Genomic DNA, 16164 nt, shown 5'->3' on the forward strand with positions numbered 1-16164 from the left:
AGGCAAGAAAAGAACAAAGGACCGGCCATTTGAAGTGCGCGCCAGGAGCGCCCCAATCAGTAAGCGCCAGGGCCGACGCACTAAGGAATCCTGGGAAAAGGTGGCAGCACACTGGTCGGCCAATCAGGGAAGGCCACGCAGGTGACAAGTGGCGAGATGGCCATATAAGGACAGGGAGGAGGCGAAGAGCCAATGGGAGTGCGCCACGAGAGAGCCCAGAGGGTATAAAAGCGGGGCGCACAAAGAGAAGGGGGAGGCAAGGAACCGAAGAAACCAGGAGGCGGCCGGAGCACGTGCGCTTCAACGAACGAGCCAGGGGGACGCGGCCAGGCCATCGACCACGCCATCCGAGCCTGGGCGGGAGCGGGCCGACTTCGCATCGGCACCGTCATCCTAGGTGCACCACGAACCTGCCTTCGTGGCCCCAGCGGCATCGGTCGGGCACCAGCGGCCAGCGTCCACGCTCCGTCGACGTTCGTCTCGACGGCCCCGAAAGGCGACGTTCGTGCCGAGCCTACCTGGAACGTCCAGCGGCAGCGGCTACCAGGGGGTAGCCACCGAGGAAGCGCGCCGCCGAAGGGATGACCGCGCGCATCGAACGCCGGCGTCAAGGACATCCAGCGGGAGCGGATACCAGGAAGTAGCCGCAGAGGAACGTCAGGACGCGCAGAGCCCACGCCGTCCAAGGAGTGACCGCGCGCATCGAACGCCGGCATTGAAGAAGAGAGACGAGGACTGCTACCACCGAGTCGCGGCCACGCAAGGGTGCGACACGTCAGCGCCGACGACGGGGGTAGGCCAGTCCAATAGGGACGCAGTTGTCAAGGACACAACTAGGAAGTTGTGGTTTAATGAGATCACCTAGAGGGTGACAGAAACAGTTGATTCGGACGAATTTCATAGAACTTTATGGTAGAGATTTTTGGGATTTGATTTGAATGGTATATTAAGCTGTTAAGTTAAGGTTTTGTATTTGAGTTGTGTTTTGGAGTTGTTAGAGGCTTGAGTGTGTATCATTTGTGTGCAGTTTAAATATTGAGTGCTTTGCATGAGGGTTTTTTGTGTGTGCATTAAATGTATGTTGTTAAACAAGTCAACGGCTTCCCTGTGTTTATTGCTCCGAGCTGGTTAAGACCACCCCATCATCGGTTCACGTGACACTCTGCATGTTAGCGAGAAAATCACTGTCGCCCCGATACCAAGAAATATGCATCTGATCCACAATAAAGCACGACGCAACGCAAGAGTTCAAGCTCTTCGAACTGCATACGGGAAACGGCCTGACGCTAGGTACGCAAACGCATCACTATACCCCAGTAGATCAGCCCACGCCATCAGCGTAGTCAATAACCAGGGACTGGAGCTAGCTTCAGCTTCCATACCAACCAAGGACATCGACACCGCCGAAGAAGCAGCCATTGCCCTTGCAGCTACCACTGGCAAAGAAGATGTCATAATCCTATCAGACTCCCAGACGGCGTGTCGAAACTTTTAAATTGGACGCATTACATCAACACCAGCAAAAAGTTTATCGGCCCACCCTGATTTACCCGAAATTTTCATCATATGGACACCGGCTCATTCGTCACTGGAAGGGAATGAGGCGGCTCATGCCGCAGCCCGAGCCCATACTCACCGGGCGCCTCCTTCTGGGATGTCAGCCAGTCCTTCCATAAGCCCAACGAGAGAAATAATCCCCAGAAGGTACAGTGACATCCTGGCCCACTACCGCTTGGGACGAAGAACCTTTCTGCCTCCATATCTCAACATGTCTCGCGAAGACACGGTCATCTACAGACAGCTACAGACTAACACATTTCCACATGATACATTACTACACTCAATGCATCCGACATTTACACATACACTTGTAAATTCTGCATAGAGCCATGCACTTCTACAACATGGTATGGGAGTGCCGCCACACACCATCCCTTGCCCCAAACCCAAATCCCTCATTTGAGCAGTGGGAGGGTCGGTTGACCAGCTCCAACCCGGATCACCAACAACATCTGGTAGACCGGGCGAGACAGGCCGCCAAGACCTAGGGCTTCTTGAACTAAGGAGGTCCCCCACCTGGCGGTCAACCCAACAACACTGACTGCTCAATTAAATGTTTATTCCTCCTCCTCCTCGTTTGTTGGTCGAAGCCGCGAGTATAGTGACACGTAACCAATCATGGGGATTGGCCAAATGGGACTGCGATCTTACTGTGGAAGATTTTCAATTAAAACAAGGTGGCAACTGAAGCGGCAACCTTGTTAGTAAAATATAGCACAGTCAAACCTGGAAGTAACAAAGTTTCGAAACGCATGATTTTTTGTTATATCTGGGCTTTCCTTAGATGCAGGTTTCGACTGAAGACTTGCGAACATGCAGCAAAAGCAAAATCATAATGGCAGACGTCAGTGGAGGCGAACTCACTCGTAAAGGATTTATTTCAGAGTAAAAGGCTGCGTGATGTGCCGCTGCTGCTTCCGCACGACCTTAAGCACTACAGGGTGCTCCAAAGAAGCGAAGTCACTCGTCTACATATTCACACATGTAACTGAAGTGTCGTGTTTTTTTACATTTTTTTGGTTTTAAATGCGTTTCCCAAACCGACCGTTTGCTACATGGTCGCCTTTTTCCAAATTGACGGTCTTTTTCCAACTCAAAATCCTTTGTACGGTGCTTGGTAGGATACAGCATTGGGAGGCGACAGAATCTAAAAATGCGGTCCTGTCTTGAAAAGGGGTGAGATTTTGCGTTCTGGCAGCAGTACTCATCATTTGTGAACTGACACCACAGGTAGCGGTGAAGGCGCGCGAATTTACGCCGGCAAGTAGACTTAGCTCCTGAAAACGTGACTCTCGAACCGACAGCGCACTCATATGTAGAAAAGAGAGGTAGTTTGTGCTATGACAAATAAAATTGAAGTTTAGTTACTCTTGCCTCCTGGTGTAACGCCACACAAAAAAATCTGCAGTTGGGGCTACGTTAGCCACGAGTGGCACTAGCCGCTATTTTCATTATCGTCATCATGCCGAGTTTTGTTTTTTGCCATTCGGTTTCATAGCTGCTGGCTCCTAGAAGTAGTCCTATTAAAGTGTAAATTAGTGCATTTCAACGGGAGATTTTCCGGGTAAAGTGCACGAAACAATTTGTAATCCCCTTAGCGAGTTCGTTACATCACGGTCAAGCCGGAATGCCATCATTAAATGAGGGTCGAAAACACACAGGCTTCTATGGCGGTGGCCAGAGGGAATTGTAAAACTTCATTAAACGCAGGAATTCATTAAATACAGGTTCTTTCAACCTATGTTTAAATTACCAACATTGAGAAGAAAAAAGGAATACCAAATGATGTGACAAGAGATGACAAGCACAATAGACAAAAACAATGTGACTTCTTATATGTTCCAGTAAAATCATGCATCCCTCCGTGTAACGACGATTATGGTTGACCTCGAAGCTTTGTCGTTTTAGATGTTTTGGTTGGTCAATCCCACAATACGAGTACGCGCTACTCTGGAGGCACGCACCACTCTTCTGAAATACCCAGAGTAACTCTCGGTTGTGCACTCCACAGGCCTTGCGTTTGGTGTTTGGGGTGTACGTCGCGATTCGGTACCTGCTGTTTGGCATTCTTTTCATCCACGGAAAGCAGTATTTCAGGAAAATGATGATGATGGTTTGTGTTTCATGGCGCAAGGCCAGCGAGGGCAAAGACCGCCAGAAAAGAAGTTATATAATGAAGCGAGGTGATTACCACAAAAAGGTAGGTATAAAAACATGTAAATCGGACATAGTAAAATCAAATAAAGGTAATGGTGATGGCTGGTGTATAGGGCCAGATTTGATTATGCGTGATATGAGATAAGGTTTAAAAACTTACCATCTGACAAATAATCAAACACACGTTTCATAGAAACACTGGCATCGTCACCTAGAAACAGCGATGGATGTAGTGGGATATGTTGTCTGTAGAGTTCTCTGAAGTGTTTGTGTCGTGTTGTGTGAAGTGCCTTGCATGTTATTAGTATGTGGACTACGGATAGGCCCTCCCCGCACCTGCTACACAGAGGTCTAGGAGATCCCGTGAGCAGGTGGGAATGTGTTGCGTGCGTGTGGCCTATCCGTAATCGAGCCAGGGTAACTTCGTTGTGTCTGTTGTGAGTATCAGTGGTGTATGCTCCCAAGAGTGGCTTTATAATGTGTAGTTTGTTGTCAGTCTGTCGATTCCAGTGTGCTTGCCATGTTGTGCGAAGGTGTTGTCTGATGTGCGATTTGAGGTCGGTGTAGGGTATTGTTATGTCAACGGTAGTTGTAAGGGCAGCAGCGGCCGCCATTCGGTCTGCGCTCTCATTACCTGGAATTCCAGAGTGCCCTGGCACCCAGCACATGGTCACCTCAAGGTTTAACGCATGCGCAGACATAAGAGTACTAATGAGAGCATTGACCACATGGTTTTTAGACTTCTGTGAGGATAATGTACGCACAACACTTAAGTATAAATTACAGATTTCGGAATTCGAATTAGAACAATATATTGAACTACAAGAAGTATGCCATAGGCCTCTGCCGTAAAAATACTTGTATTTCTATTCATAGTTCTACAGACATTAAAGGTGCAACCATGCGCAGCACAGGAAACAGTTGTGGCAGTTTTTGAAGCATCCGTGTAAAATTCAGCACACTTATATTTGTGCTGCAGGGACAAGAAATGTTGCACGATCGCGCTTCTAGGCACTCTGTTTTTCTCGACACTTATAAAAGATACATCACATGATATCGGGCGAATATGCCACGGTACTAGAAGTTCAGTAGCGGAGGTTTTGATGGTGTCTGAGAATATGACACCAAGTTGCGACGCTTCTTCTCTTACTCTAAAAGCGAAGGGAGCAGAGACTGATGGACGATTAGTAAGAAGTTTACATATGGATGTATCATAAAAAACTGATGTAAAAGGATGGTGAGGCATTGATGAGATTTTAAAAGCATAAAGCAGGTCTGTGTAGGCTCGCTCACGTTCTAGGCTCCATTTGTTGCCCTCTACATACAGACTTTCGACTGGACTAGTCCGAAAGGCACCACATGACAAGCGGAGCCCTAGATGAAGCACAGGGTCCAGCATTCTGAGGGATGTTTTAGTGGCTGACCCATAGACAACGCTACCATAGTCCAGTCGTGAGCCTATCAAGCTGGTAAAAACACGTAAAAGAAGTTGTTTGTCAGCAGCAAAAGAAATGTGCGACAGAACCTTGAGGATAGTCATTGTTTTTAAGCATTTATGTTTTAGTTGTTTTATGTGTGGGATAAATGTGAGCTTTTCGTCAAAGATTACACCTAAAAACTTGTGTTCTTTCTTGACAGGAATCGAGACACCATTGAGATGAATGTCTGGATCCGGCCGGATGCCACGCCTCTTAGAAAACAAGACACAAGTGCACTTCCCTGGATGAAATTTAAAACCGTTGCTGTCTGCCCAACCAGCTAGCTTGTTAACACCAAGCTGGACTTGGCGCTCGCAGACAGACAGGTTACAAGACTTAAGGGATAATTGTACGTCGTCTACATAAAGTGAGCAGGAAATCGACGGTGGCAATGCCTTCCTGAGGTAATTCGTTTTCACAATAAAAAGGGTGCAACCTAAAACTCCACCTTGTGGCACTCCATTTTCCTGCACATGCACCCTAGAGAGTGCAGTTCCAAGTCGCACGCGAAACGTCCTTTCGGACATGTAACTGGAAAGCGTCTTCATCATGTTACCCGTTATGCCAAACGACTTCAGATCAATGAGGATACCATACCTCCAAGCAGTATCATACGCCTTTTCTAGATCAAAGAATACTGTCATACAGTACTGCTTATGGAGGAAAGCATCTTTTATATACGTCTCTAATGCAACGAGTTGATCGTTGGTAGATCGCCCCGCCCTGAAGCCTGCCTGGCAGCTCTCGAGAAGACCGTTGTACTCTAAGAAGTACACGAGTCTCCTGTTTATCATCTTCTTGAAGAGTTTACACAGGCAGCTTGTCAGGGCAATGGGACGATAACTGGCAGGAGAGGACCGGTCCTTCCCTTCCTTTAGGACAGCTACTACTATGGCCTCCCTCCAAGAGCGTGGAATGTGCCCCGAAAGCCATATTTTGTTGTACAGGTGTAAGAGTGTTTCAAGGGTGTTTGAGTGTAAAAATTGTATCATTGTGTAAGTAATCTTATCTGCACCTGGAGCTGAAGGTTTACATGTGGTCAAAGCAGCCTTCAGCTCATAAATTGAAAAAGGAGAATTGTAAGAAGTGTGCGACTTATTGCTATCACGCAGTGAATTCTTCTCCGCAGATGTTTTGTGTTTTATGAAAGTGTTTGTGTAGTGTGCTGAACTGGACACGTGTTCGAAGTGTTGTGCAAGCGTGTTAGCCTGGTCTTCCAGTGTGTCCCCTGTTGTACTAACCAGGGGCAGGCTGTGTGTCTGTTGTCCTTTTAGTTTGCGTATTCGTGTCCAGACTTTGTGAGTGTCGGTGTATGAGTTGATGGAAGTGAGGAAGGCGCGCCAACTCTCCCTTTTCGCCTCACGACGCACACGCTTCCCAAGAGCTTTTGCCCGTTTAAAGGAAATCAGATTATCTGACGTGGGATACCGGCGAAGGACACCCCACGCCTTGTTCTGGGCCTCTCGCACCCGCCTACAGTCCTCGTTCCACCAGGGCCTCCTTGGGTTGTGGGACGCACTGGAGGCCTGGGGAATGGACTTTTCGGCAGCGTCGAGTATGTGTGCCGTGATGAGTTGGGCTGCTTCCTCAACGTGTAGGTGTTTTATGGTTGTGTGGTGTAGTTTAGATGTTTCTGTGAATGTACTCCAGTTTGCTTTTGATTCATTAAACCTGTTATGGGAAGATGGACTGCATGGGCCTTTACCTATGTACGTTAGGGAAGTGGGGAAATGGTCACTATCATATGGGTCTGTGCCCACACCCCACTCAAGACATGGAAAGGGAACTGCGGAACCAATCGCCAAGTCAAGATGCGAGTATGTATTGTGTCCTAAGTTATGGTATGTGGGCTGTTTTTTGTTGAAAAGGCATGCTCCGGAGGATGTAAGAAACTTCTCTATCAGGCTACCTCGGGCATCCGTTCTGGAGGAGCCCCAAAGAGAGTTGTGCGCATTAAGGTCGCCTGTTAGTATGTATGGTTCGGGCAGCTGGTCAACCAGTGCCTCGAAATCAGAGCTCAGAAGTGCAAAATCAGGAGGAATGTAAATGGAGCATACCGTTATCAACCTATTAAATATTATCGTACGGATTGCTACAGCCTCGAGGACAGTGTTCAGAGTGACAGGGTGGCAGGCTAAGGATTTCCGGGAAATTATGGCCACACCGCCAGAAGAGTGTGTGCAGCCATCCCTGTCCTTTCTGAAGACCATGTAACTATTCAAGAAATTTGTGTGCTTGGAATTCAAATGTGTTTCCTGAACACACATTACACTTGGCTGATTAGCATGCAGTAGTTCGTATACATCGTCAAGATTTTTAAGAAGGCCTCTACAGTTCTATTGAATTATGTTTTCTCTTCCCATTATTTAGTGTGAGAGCTACTGGAGTGTGTGTGTTTGTTTATGTGTCGCCTTTCGGGGCTGTGACTCTCGCCTTTTTTGGCTTGTCGGAGGCTTTGGCGTCGGGATGCGTTCCTTGCGCTGCGTTGCAGGCAGGAACGGCACGACATCCATCTCGTCGGCGGATGTCCGAGGCGTGCCCGACGGACCAGGCCCCCCGGACTTGGCCCCCCCTCGGGAGCCCTTCGTTTGAGCCGCCCCCGGCGAGGACATCCGGGGCGCAGGCGGTGGCGCGGGCGGTGCGGTGGCAGTGGGAGCCGGTGCGGGGCCCATGGTGTCCATCACCTCGGTACCCTCCAACGCACTGGAGGATGGGGAGACAGAGGCGGGAGCGGCACCGGTCCCGACGGAAGACGTTCTCACCACAACCGCTGCTGCCTCAGCAAGCGGTGTGGTGGCGGGTTGGGCTGCCACAGGCAACCCAGGGGGGGGGGGGGGGGCGAGGAAGGGACCAGGTCAGACTCGCTGAACTGGGTCCCTGTGGAAACCAGACGCCGCTCCGCCCCCCGGCGAGCTGCGTCGGCGTACCTCCCCAGAGGGAAAGGGGCGAACCTCTTTCTCGCCTCTGGAAAGGTGATGTTCTCAGTGACCTTATGTTTATGATCTTTTTTTCTAGTTGGAATTTTTCGCACTTGCGGGAGTATGCTGCATGCGGCCCCCCGCAGTTTACACAAGTGAGGGTTTCGGATGGGCAGTTCTCGCTCGGATGATCGTGCGCCGCGCATTTTGCACACGTCGTTTGGCCACGGCAAGAGTTTGTACCGTGCCCGAACCGCTGGCCCTTAAAACAGCGCCGCGGGTTCGGGATGTACGGACGGATGGAGCAACGGATAAAACCTGCATTGATGTGTTGTGGAAGAACTGCGCGGTTAAAAGTGAGGATAATGTGCTTGGTGGGAATCTCCTTGTCGTCTCTGCGGATAGTGATGCGTCTCACGGCAGTGACGCCCTTATCCTTCAAGCCAGCAAGGAGATCCGCATCCGTTTCGTTCAAGAGATCTGTCTCGGATATCACACCCTGCGAGCTGTTGAGGCTCCGATGGGGTGTGACCCTGAGCTAGAAGCTTCGTGAACTGCTGCTTGTCATTTACCTCGATTAGTAGTTCACCAGACCTTTGTTTTTTGCAGTTATATGATTTTCCTACTATGGCTTCAAGATATTTTGCAATTAAGAAGACTGACTGAGATGCTAGAGGGTGGGTTGGATTGAGCGATTCCATCACAAGAAATCGAGAGAAATTATCCGGTTCAGGAAATGTTAAAGATGGCAATGAAGGAAAAGATACTTCGGTGCGGCCCCTTTTCAGGGACCGATCACGTTTGGGGGGGGGTTTTGTAAGTACCATAGGGCATATTATAAAAGCAGGGAGACTGGGGTACTTTCTTCTTTGACCTTACCCTGGTAGCCAAAGAGGTCCCGGAGCTCCCTGCCTGGTAAACAGACAGGGAGCCCATCCGCCGGAGCTTGACCTGGGCTCCGACAGCCACCGTTCGTGGTTTCTAACCCTCCACCTATGAACACATCGCCACGGTTGGATCCAGATTATGTTTGGGGGCTCGGGGTCCGCGGTAGCGCCAGTACCGTCACCAAGATTGCTCAAGGTGCCCCGTGCGGGGTATTTCAGGAAAAGCGTAGGTCGCTTTGTGGCAGTTATTACATCACAAACGGTATCGCCTGTGTGGCTGCCAGAAACTAAGCAGCTTACGGCATTCAAAAAATAATAAATTACATCTCTAGGGAAGGCTCCCAGAGTTATTATAAGATCCTTTGCCCTGTTTATCTGCGATATTTTGCGTATTGTCAAAGCAAGGCAAAAAACGTTGGTGAGAATTAAATGTCGAAATTACCAATCGGATAGTACGTAAGTTACCTAAGTTTGATTCCGGCCTCTAGAAGTGTTTTTTCTTTAACCTCACCCACGATTATTCATCATCATCGTCAGAGAAAGCTGGCTTTCCTGCAGAGCGTATTGGTGTAGAATGGCATCACAGAGCCTTTCCTTTAAAATCTAGATGATTCGTTTTACGAACTGGTTAAAGACACATGAAAGTCATGGTACCGGTTGTCATCATCATTGTAGTTCCACCTATCATCATCCTTGCTTTTTGCTTACTTACCGGTGGATGGCTCTGCAACGACTAGTAGATTGCACCGTCACTCTGCCAGAGTAGACTATCATGCTTCGGCAGGTGGAAAGGTAGAAGAGCTATATAAGAGGTCAGGACTATGTACCTGTCTTTATCAGGAACAACGAAAACATACCGAAAGAAACATCCCTTTGCGTTATGCGCTCTCTCGTCAAGAGGGACATGTGGGCATGTGTTGTTTTCCTGTTCAGTGACGGGCAGTGCGAGAATAGGCGTCGGTGTGTGCCTGCGTTCTTACGTATACCCAGTCGGGACTCAAGCTATTCAACCTCCCTAGTGCCTCTGAGCGAGGAATGACCCATTCTTTTGTTTTGCTGCATTGCAAAATCTCTTGCTTCGGGGTAGACAATACCACAAGAATTAATCAATAAATTGAGATTTTCTTCGAATAAGGCGCACCGATGAAGATACAGTTGAAGAAGAGGGCGTCTTCAGCTTGTTCTTTTTACAGTTTGCTATACGCCATCACTGCAACTATACAGAAACATACCATGGCAATTGAAATATTTACTATGGATGACACAGAAGTGTTCCGTTTTATTTAGAATTATACGATCACCCCTGTCGTACGGCAGGCATCTCGCGATCAAATCACCTTCTCTTGCGACAGTCTTCGTCTTCAGAGCGATAGGAATGTTCACGTCCTAAAGATTTTTTTGGGTGGCGGCTGCTGATGGGATTATTGCCACATGGGCCTGTCTCTGTTTGCAGCACGGATTTTCTGTGCTCGAACATTCTTCAGAGACGTAATTGTGAAGCGAGCATGTTTTACAGCTGCGGTTGCCGTATTTGCAGAAATTCATCGCAGTAGAAACTGATACAGTAAAAGCTCGTTATTTGAAATTCCGCTATGACGATGAGCAGTTTTGAATTAAAAAAAAAATCAAAATAATAAAACTGATCGAAAAGGGCGGATTTTGGGGGGTGGGCACAACAATATTTATTGAAAAAAAAATGGTAGTAACTATCTGCTTCTTTATTCTCAAAGCCACAGCTGCGACTCCCTTTTTTAATTTTTTTTTATTCGAAAGTTTGGCCAACTCCATAATAGATGTAGGCGCTTACAGAAACACGAACAAGTTAGTTTCGTGTATAAAGTTCAGGAGTTGTCGGTGACACGGTCCATGCACCCAGCGTTGGAGGTCAGGAGGGCGGCCAGGGTGGAGACCGGTTGCACGAAGGTGCCGCAGGCGAACTTGATGCAATCCCGGGCAGGCGCAGAGCAGGTGCTGCTTATTCACGTCCCCAATGGCAGTGGTGCAGAATGGGCCGCGGTATTCCGATGGCCAGGAGGCAGTCACGGACGGCGTGAGGGCCACCCCAACGCGTAATCTCCACAGCGCAACCTCCTCTCGGCGAGTTAAGTCTCCAGGGAGGTTTGAACCACACGGTGGTATGCGCCGAAGATTTTCCTTTCGTCGTTCCAGGTGCCCGCGAGCGTCTCCGGGGAAAGGTAGTAGTGGCCGCATGACTGTGCTCGGGTGGCTAGCTGATTCTGCCTCCGTATTGCCAGGCACCGATGAGCGGGGCACCCATTCGATGCGTATCTGCAGCGCCGTGCTTCTTGCCAAGCGATGAATGGCATCGGAAAAGGATGTCGATTGTGCCACGCGACGAATGTCATGTATGGCTTGCGTAGAGTAAGTCCGTATGATTAGTCGTGAGTACGGCCCCGCCCTGACAAAAGGTAGTAATGAGACCAGTCCATCATGTATTGCAGCTAATTCAGTAAGATACACGGGTGGCAGTGGATTGGCGGCATATGAACAGGTTTGGTCAACCGCCGGTGGCTGGGGACACACCAGTGCGGTGTGTACCATGCCATTTTTAGCGCTGGCATCTACATACGCAATGATTGCGTCGGTGTCTGTACAATGAAGACCAGAGACCTGTGCGAGGGCCTTGCGAGGGACTGGGCGACGGAGACGACCGATGTGTTTGTTTTCTGTCAGCTGTACTCGCTGCCATGGAGGGAGTTCCGACCCTTTCACAGTTGTATCTGCTACAACAAAGCCCATGTAATGGGCTAGTGCAGCAGCTGCGCCGATGTTCGAGAGCTTACAGGTGCGGGCAGAACGGCGTTGATGTACCAGCTCATCGATAGTGTTGAGCTGGGCCTCGGCCTGTAGAGTTGGAACCGGGGTCATTCGGGGCAGACCAGTGACAGCCCGCATGGCATATCGGTTAATTGCTTCGAGGCGATCCCAGTCCCTCATCGTGACATGGTGGAACTGGGCCTGATACACGAGTCAGGGTTGTAAAATAGACTGCACAAGGAGGCGAGCAATTCTAGTTCGCGACCCGCCAGCCTCCGTTGCTATTCTGTGTATCAAGTGGATTGTGCGTGCAGCACTCTCATTTGCCCCCTTCACCCATGGAGCCGCAGATCCTGACGAGGCAACGTCGAGGCCAAGCACCCGTAGACTCAAAACTTCTTGTAGTGGTTGCTGATCAATAAACAACCAGACAGGTCGGTTCCCAAGTCGGCGGCGCCCGTTGTATATATATATGCCGTTTTTTTCTTTTGAAAGTTCAAGCCCTACCTTGGCGCACCAGGAGTTGGTTGTGTCTAACGCCATTTGTAGTGCTCTTTCTTGTACATCGATTTCAGGGTGCACAGACTATACAGTAATGTCATCGGTGTACATTATGTACTTTGCGTCTGGAATTCCCGCCAACTGCCAGGCTAAAGGAAGCAAGGCGATATTAAATAATATTGGCGCCAGCACTGAGCCCTGTGGAACCCCTCGATACGAGGTGAAATGGCCTGTAGCTTTGCCGGCCAAGCGAACAGAGAAAGTGCGGTTCCGAAAAAAGGCGTTCACAAATGTGCATACACGACTTGGAAGTTTGAGCCACTCAAGGATCGCAACAATAGCTTCGCGGCTGACGTTGTCGTATGCTTTCTTGATATCAATTGCCAGGACCGTTCGAATCCGACGAGAGCGACCTCCTATAAGGACCATAGAGGAGAAATGCTCGAGTCCATCGAAGGAGGGCGCTGCGGTCGTCGACGAGAGCTGACGTGCTCACATCGGCTCCGGCTTTTATGACCATTATTGCAGTGCTATTTATTAGTTATCGCCGCATAACTATTTCCAATGTGTCCGTGAAGGTGCGGGTCATCAACCAGTACCAGTCGCTAAGAAAAGGTACGCTTTTCGCCAATTTTTCGGGACTTTTCTGGTGAGGCCCGGCGGCGTTCCGCCAAGCCTAATCGAACAGCTGGAGTCCACAGCTAGCTAGGCCTAACCTTGGTGAGGGAGGGCCGTCGTCCTCGGGCGGCGGCTGTACAAACATGACGACCGAAATGGAGACGTCCATTGCTCGGGAACCGGCGAATTCCGGCGTTAGCCAGATGTGTATTGTAGTTGAAGGGGAAGAAATTTCTTCCGAGGAATTCAACAACGGTGCGGGCTGGTCGCACGTGGGCCAGCGTATAAAAGCTCCAAGCGGCGAGGTCACTGCCCCTCGCCAGTCGAGGCCTACGACGAAGAACTTCGCCAGGAATGTGAAAGCTTCGGTGACGAGGGCAGCAAGGATGCCGGACGTTCTACCTAGGGAGGAGACCAAGGGGGTGGTGCGGCCTCGGGGAGGCCTTAACATCGCGAGGACTCAGACCGCCATCGTGGCATCGGCAATCATGGAGGCGGCGAATGTATCAAGAGAGGACGGGGCAGCGGACACCTTCTGCCCCAATTTGCAACAAAACATCATGGTGGTGAGTACCCCCGACGATGCACGTGCTTTACTTTACTCCAAGATACAATCGATCTGCATTGGTGGCAAGGAACCTGTGGTTGGCGCATACCAAACCGCGCCATATGGCACCGTGAAAGGAGTGATTAGAGGTATCCCGATTGAGGACTCCCCTGCCGCGATCGACCGGAACATTGTAAACTCGAGAAATCCCCTGGCACTTGGAGCGAAGAGGATTGGTAGCTCGACCACAGTCATCGTTGCTTTCGAGTGCCTGAAGGTCCCGAATTACGTGTGCTACGGTCCCGTTCTCACCAAGTGCAGCCTATACCGAAAGCAATTCGATGTGTGTAAACAGTGCGGAAAGGTGGGCCACTGTCGCGACGTTTGTCCGAACCCTCACGTGAAGACTTGCTTCGCTTGCGGGGCCGTAAACCCCAAGGACGACCATACCTGTACCCCCACTTGCAAATTGTGCGGCGGGCCACATCTGACCGGAGACAAGGTTTGCAAGAATAAGTACAAGACCCCATACGTTGTTAGAAAGAGGCAGTGGGAGCGCAGGATGGCCGAACAGCAAGCGATGCAGCAGCAACAAGCGGCGCTCGAAGCTGAGGAATTTCCAACGCCTGAATCAGCAGCCGCAACAGCTGCCGGCCCAGCTGGTCGCCGTGCATCGCGTTCCGCCTCGAAGAGCAGGGGCAGCGAGAGCAGACGGCGTAGCGTTAGCCGTAAGCGATCACAATCACGTGACCGCGTGAGTTGGGCCGATGCAGCAAGAAATTATGCTATGAAATCACAGGGGGGTACTACCACCACCACCTCTAATGCCACCGCAACTACCAAGACCGTAGGCAGAAACAACAGCAAGACGAAGGAAAACGAGGCGATGAGGGTGTTGAAGGAAGCCAACGAGGAACTCCGGCGCAAGAACAACGAGCTCGAGACGACAGTCATTAGGCAAGAGGCGACAATCAGCAAGATGGCAAAAGAGATCGCGGAAATTAAGAAGCTTCTGACGACCCGTTCCACCTATAACGAAACGCCCCAAGTGGTGCCATGTGAACCCACACCCAGCAACAGCAGTGCTGTACCACCAACATCCGCAGCGAAGGAACCGGCGCCCAAGAGACGAGCGATCGAGAACCTGAAGGAGCGCAAGCTCAACGATAGGGTGGACAACCTGGAAGACAAGGTCGATCGAATCGAACACCTTAACGGCCTCGAGGACTATATTAAGACAACCTTCACTAAAATGATTTTCGACAAGTTCGCCGACATCGAGCAGACATATCAGCAGCTAGCGAACGCCATACAGCAAATCACAACGCAGCAGTACAATCAGCAACAATCATGGCCGCTCCATCAACAGCAACAACAGCAGCAGTGAAGGGTCTGGTGACCTGGCACTGGAACTGTAACGGTTTCGCTAGCAAGAGGGCAGTCTTGCAGCAACACATTACTCAAGTAGCACGCAAGCCTGATATAATCATGATACAAGAGACTCGCACCGATGCGGTATCTCTCCCCGGTTACAGGGCTTACACCAAGTCTCCGGAGGTCACCGGCGGTAGAGGAGTATGTACATTGGTTCGCAAGGGAGTCACCTTCATCGAACACGAATTGCACAAGAGTAAAATAGAATACACTCTCATCGAGGTCGTTTCGGGCAAGAAACACAAGAACAGCACCTTTCTTCTTAACGTCTACAGTAGCCCTTCGCACAGAGAACAAAAGTTCAAGACACTCCTGCACAAAGCCAGCACCACGGCGGGGACCCACAGGCTCGTCGCCTGCGGGGACTTCAACGCGGCGCACCCGGCATGGGGATATAGCAAGCAATTCGCCAAAGCCCGAGATCTGTTTCAAGACACAATAGACCTGGGCTTCACCCTCATCACGGACCCGACGGATCCTACGAGGATCGGAAACTCCGTGGCCAGGGACACGACGCCCGACCTCACGTTCGTGAAGAATGACGAGAAGGGCAAGATCACCTGGCGCAACACGGGGTCCGAGCTCGGCAGCGACCACTACAACGTGGAGGTCATCATACCGGAGAAGGTCAACGCCTCGAAGGACACCAGAAAGCACAAATTTACTGATTGGGATGCCTTCCGTAGCCTGTTACCCACGGAGGAGGAGGACATCGAGAACATAGAAGAATGGTCGGCCCTCATCACGGAGAAGATCACGGAAGCGACCAAGATTATAGAAACGGACGCGCAGGTCAACAAGATAGACAGCCGCCTGGCGCACTTAATAGAAGCGAAAGAATCCATCTTAAACAGGTGGAACAAACAACGGTTGAATCGGCGACTGAGAAAGAAGGTAGCAGAGCTGAATCGCGCCATCGAAGCCCACTGTCGCGTGCTATGCACGCAACAGTGGAATGAAATCTGTAGCGCTGCGGACGGGCAGATGCATAGCGGCAAGACCTGGAACTTGATGCGGCATCTGCTCGACGAGACTAAAACCAAATCCCATCAACGCGACCGCCTCGCAAAGATCATTCACAGAGCAGTCAAGGAACACGGGGAACCAGAAGTAATCAGACAAATCGACAGCAAGTACCTCCCGGTCACCCCCACGGACAGGCATCCCGAGTACGAGGGTCAAGCCAACGAGAAGCTCGACCGCGACATCAGCGTCGAGGAGGTGCAAGCGGCCCTGCATGACCTGAACAGCAAGTCGGCGGCCGGCCCGGATCACATATCGAACAG

The sequence above is a fragment of the Haemaphysalis longicornis genome, unplaced genomic scaffold, assembly GCF_048455015.1.
Source record: "Haemaphysalis longicornis isolate Haplotype H1 unplaced genomic scaffold, Haemaphysalis longicornis Haplotype H1 scaffold_10, whole genome shotgun sequence".
Taxonomy (NCBI): domain Eukaryota; kingdom Metazoa; phylum Arthropoda; class Arachnida; order Ixodida; family Ixodidae; genus Haemaphysalis; species Haemaphysalis longicornis.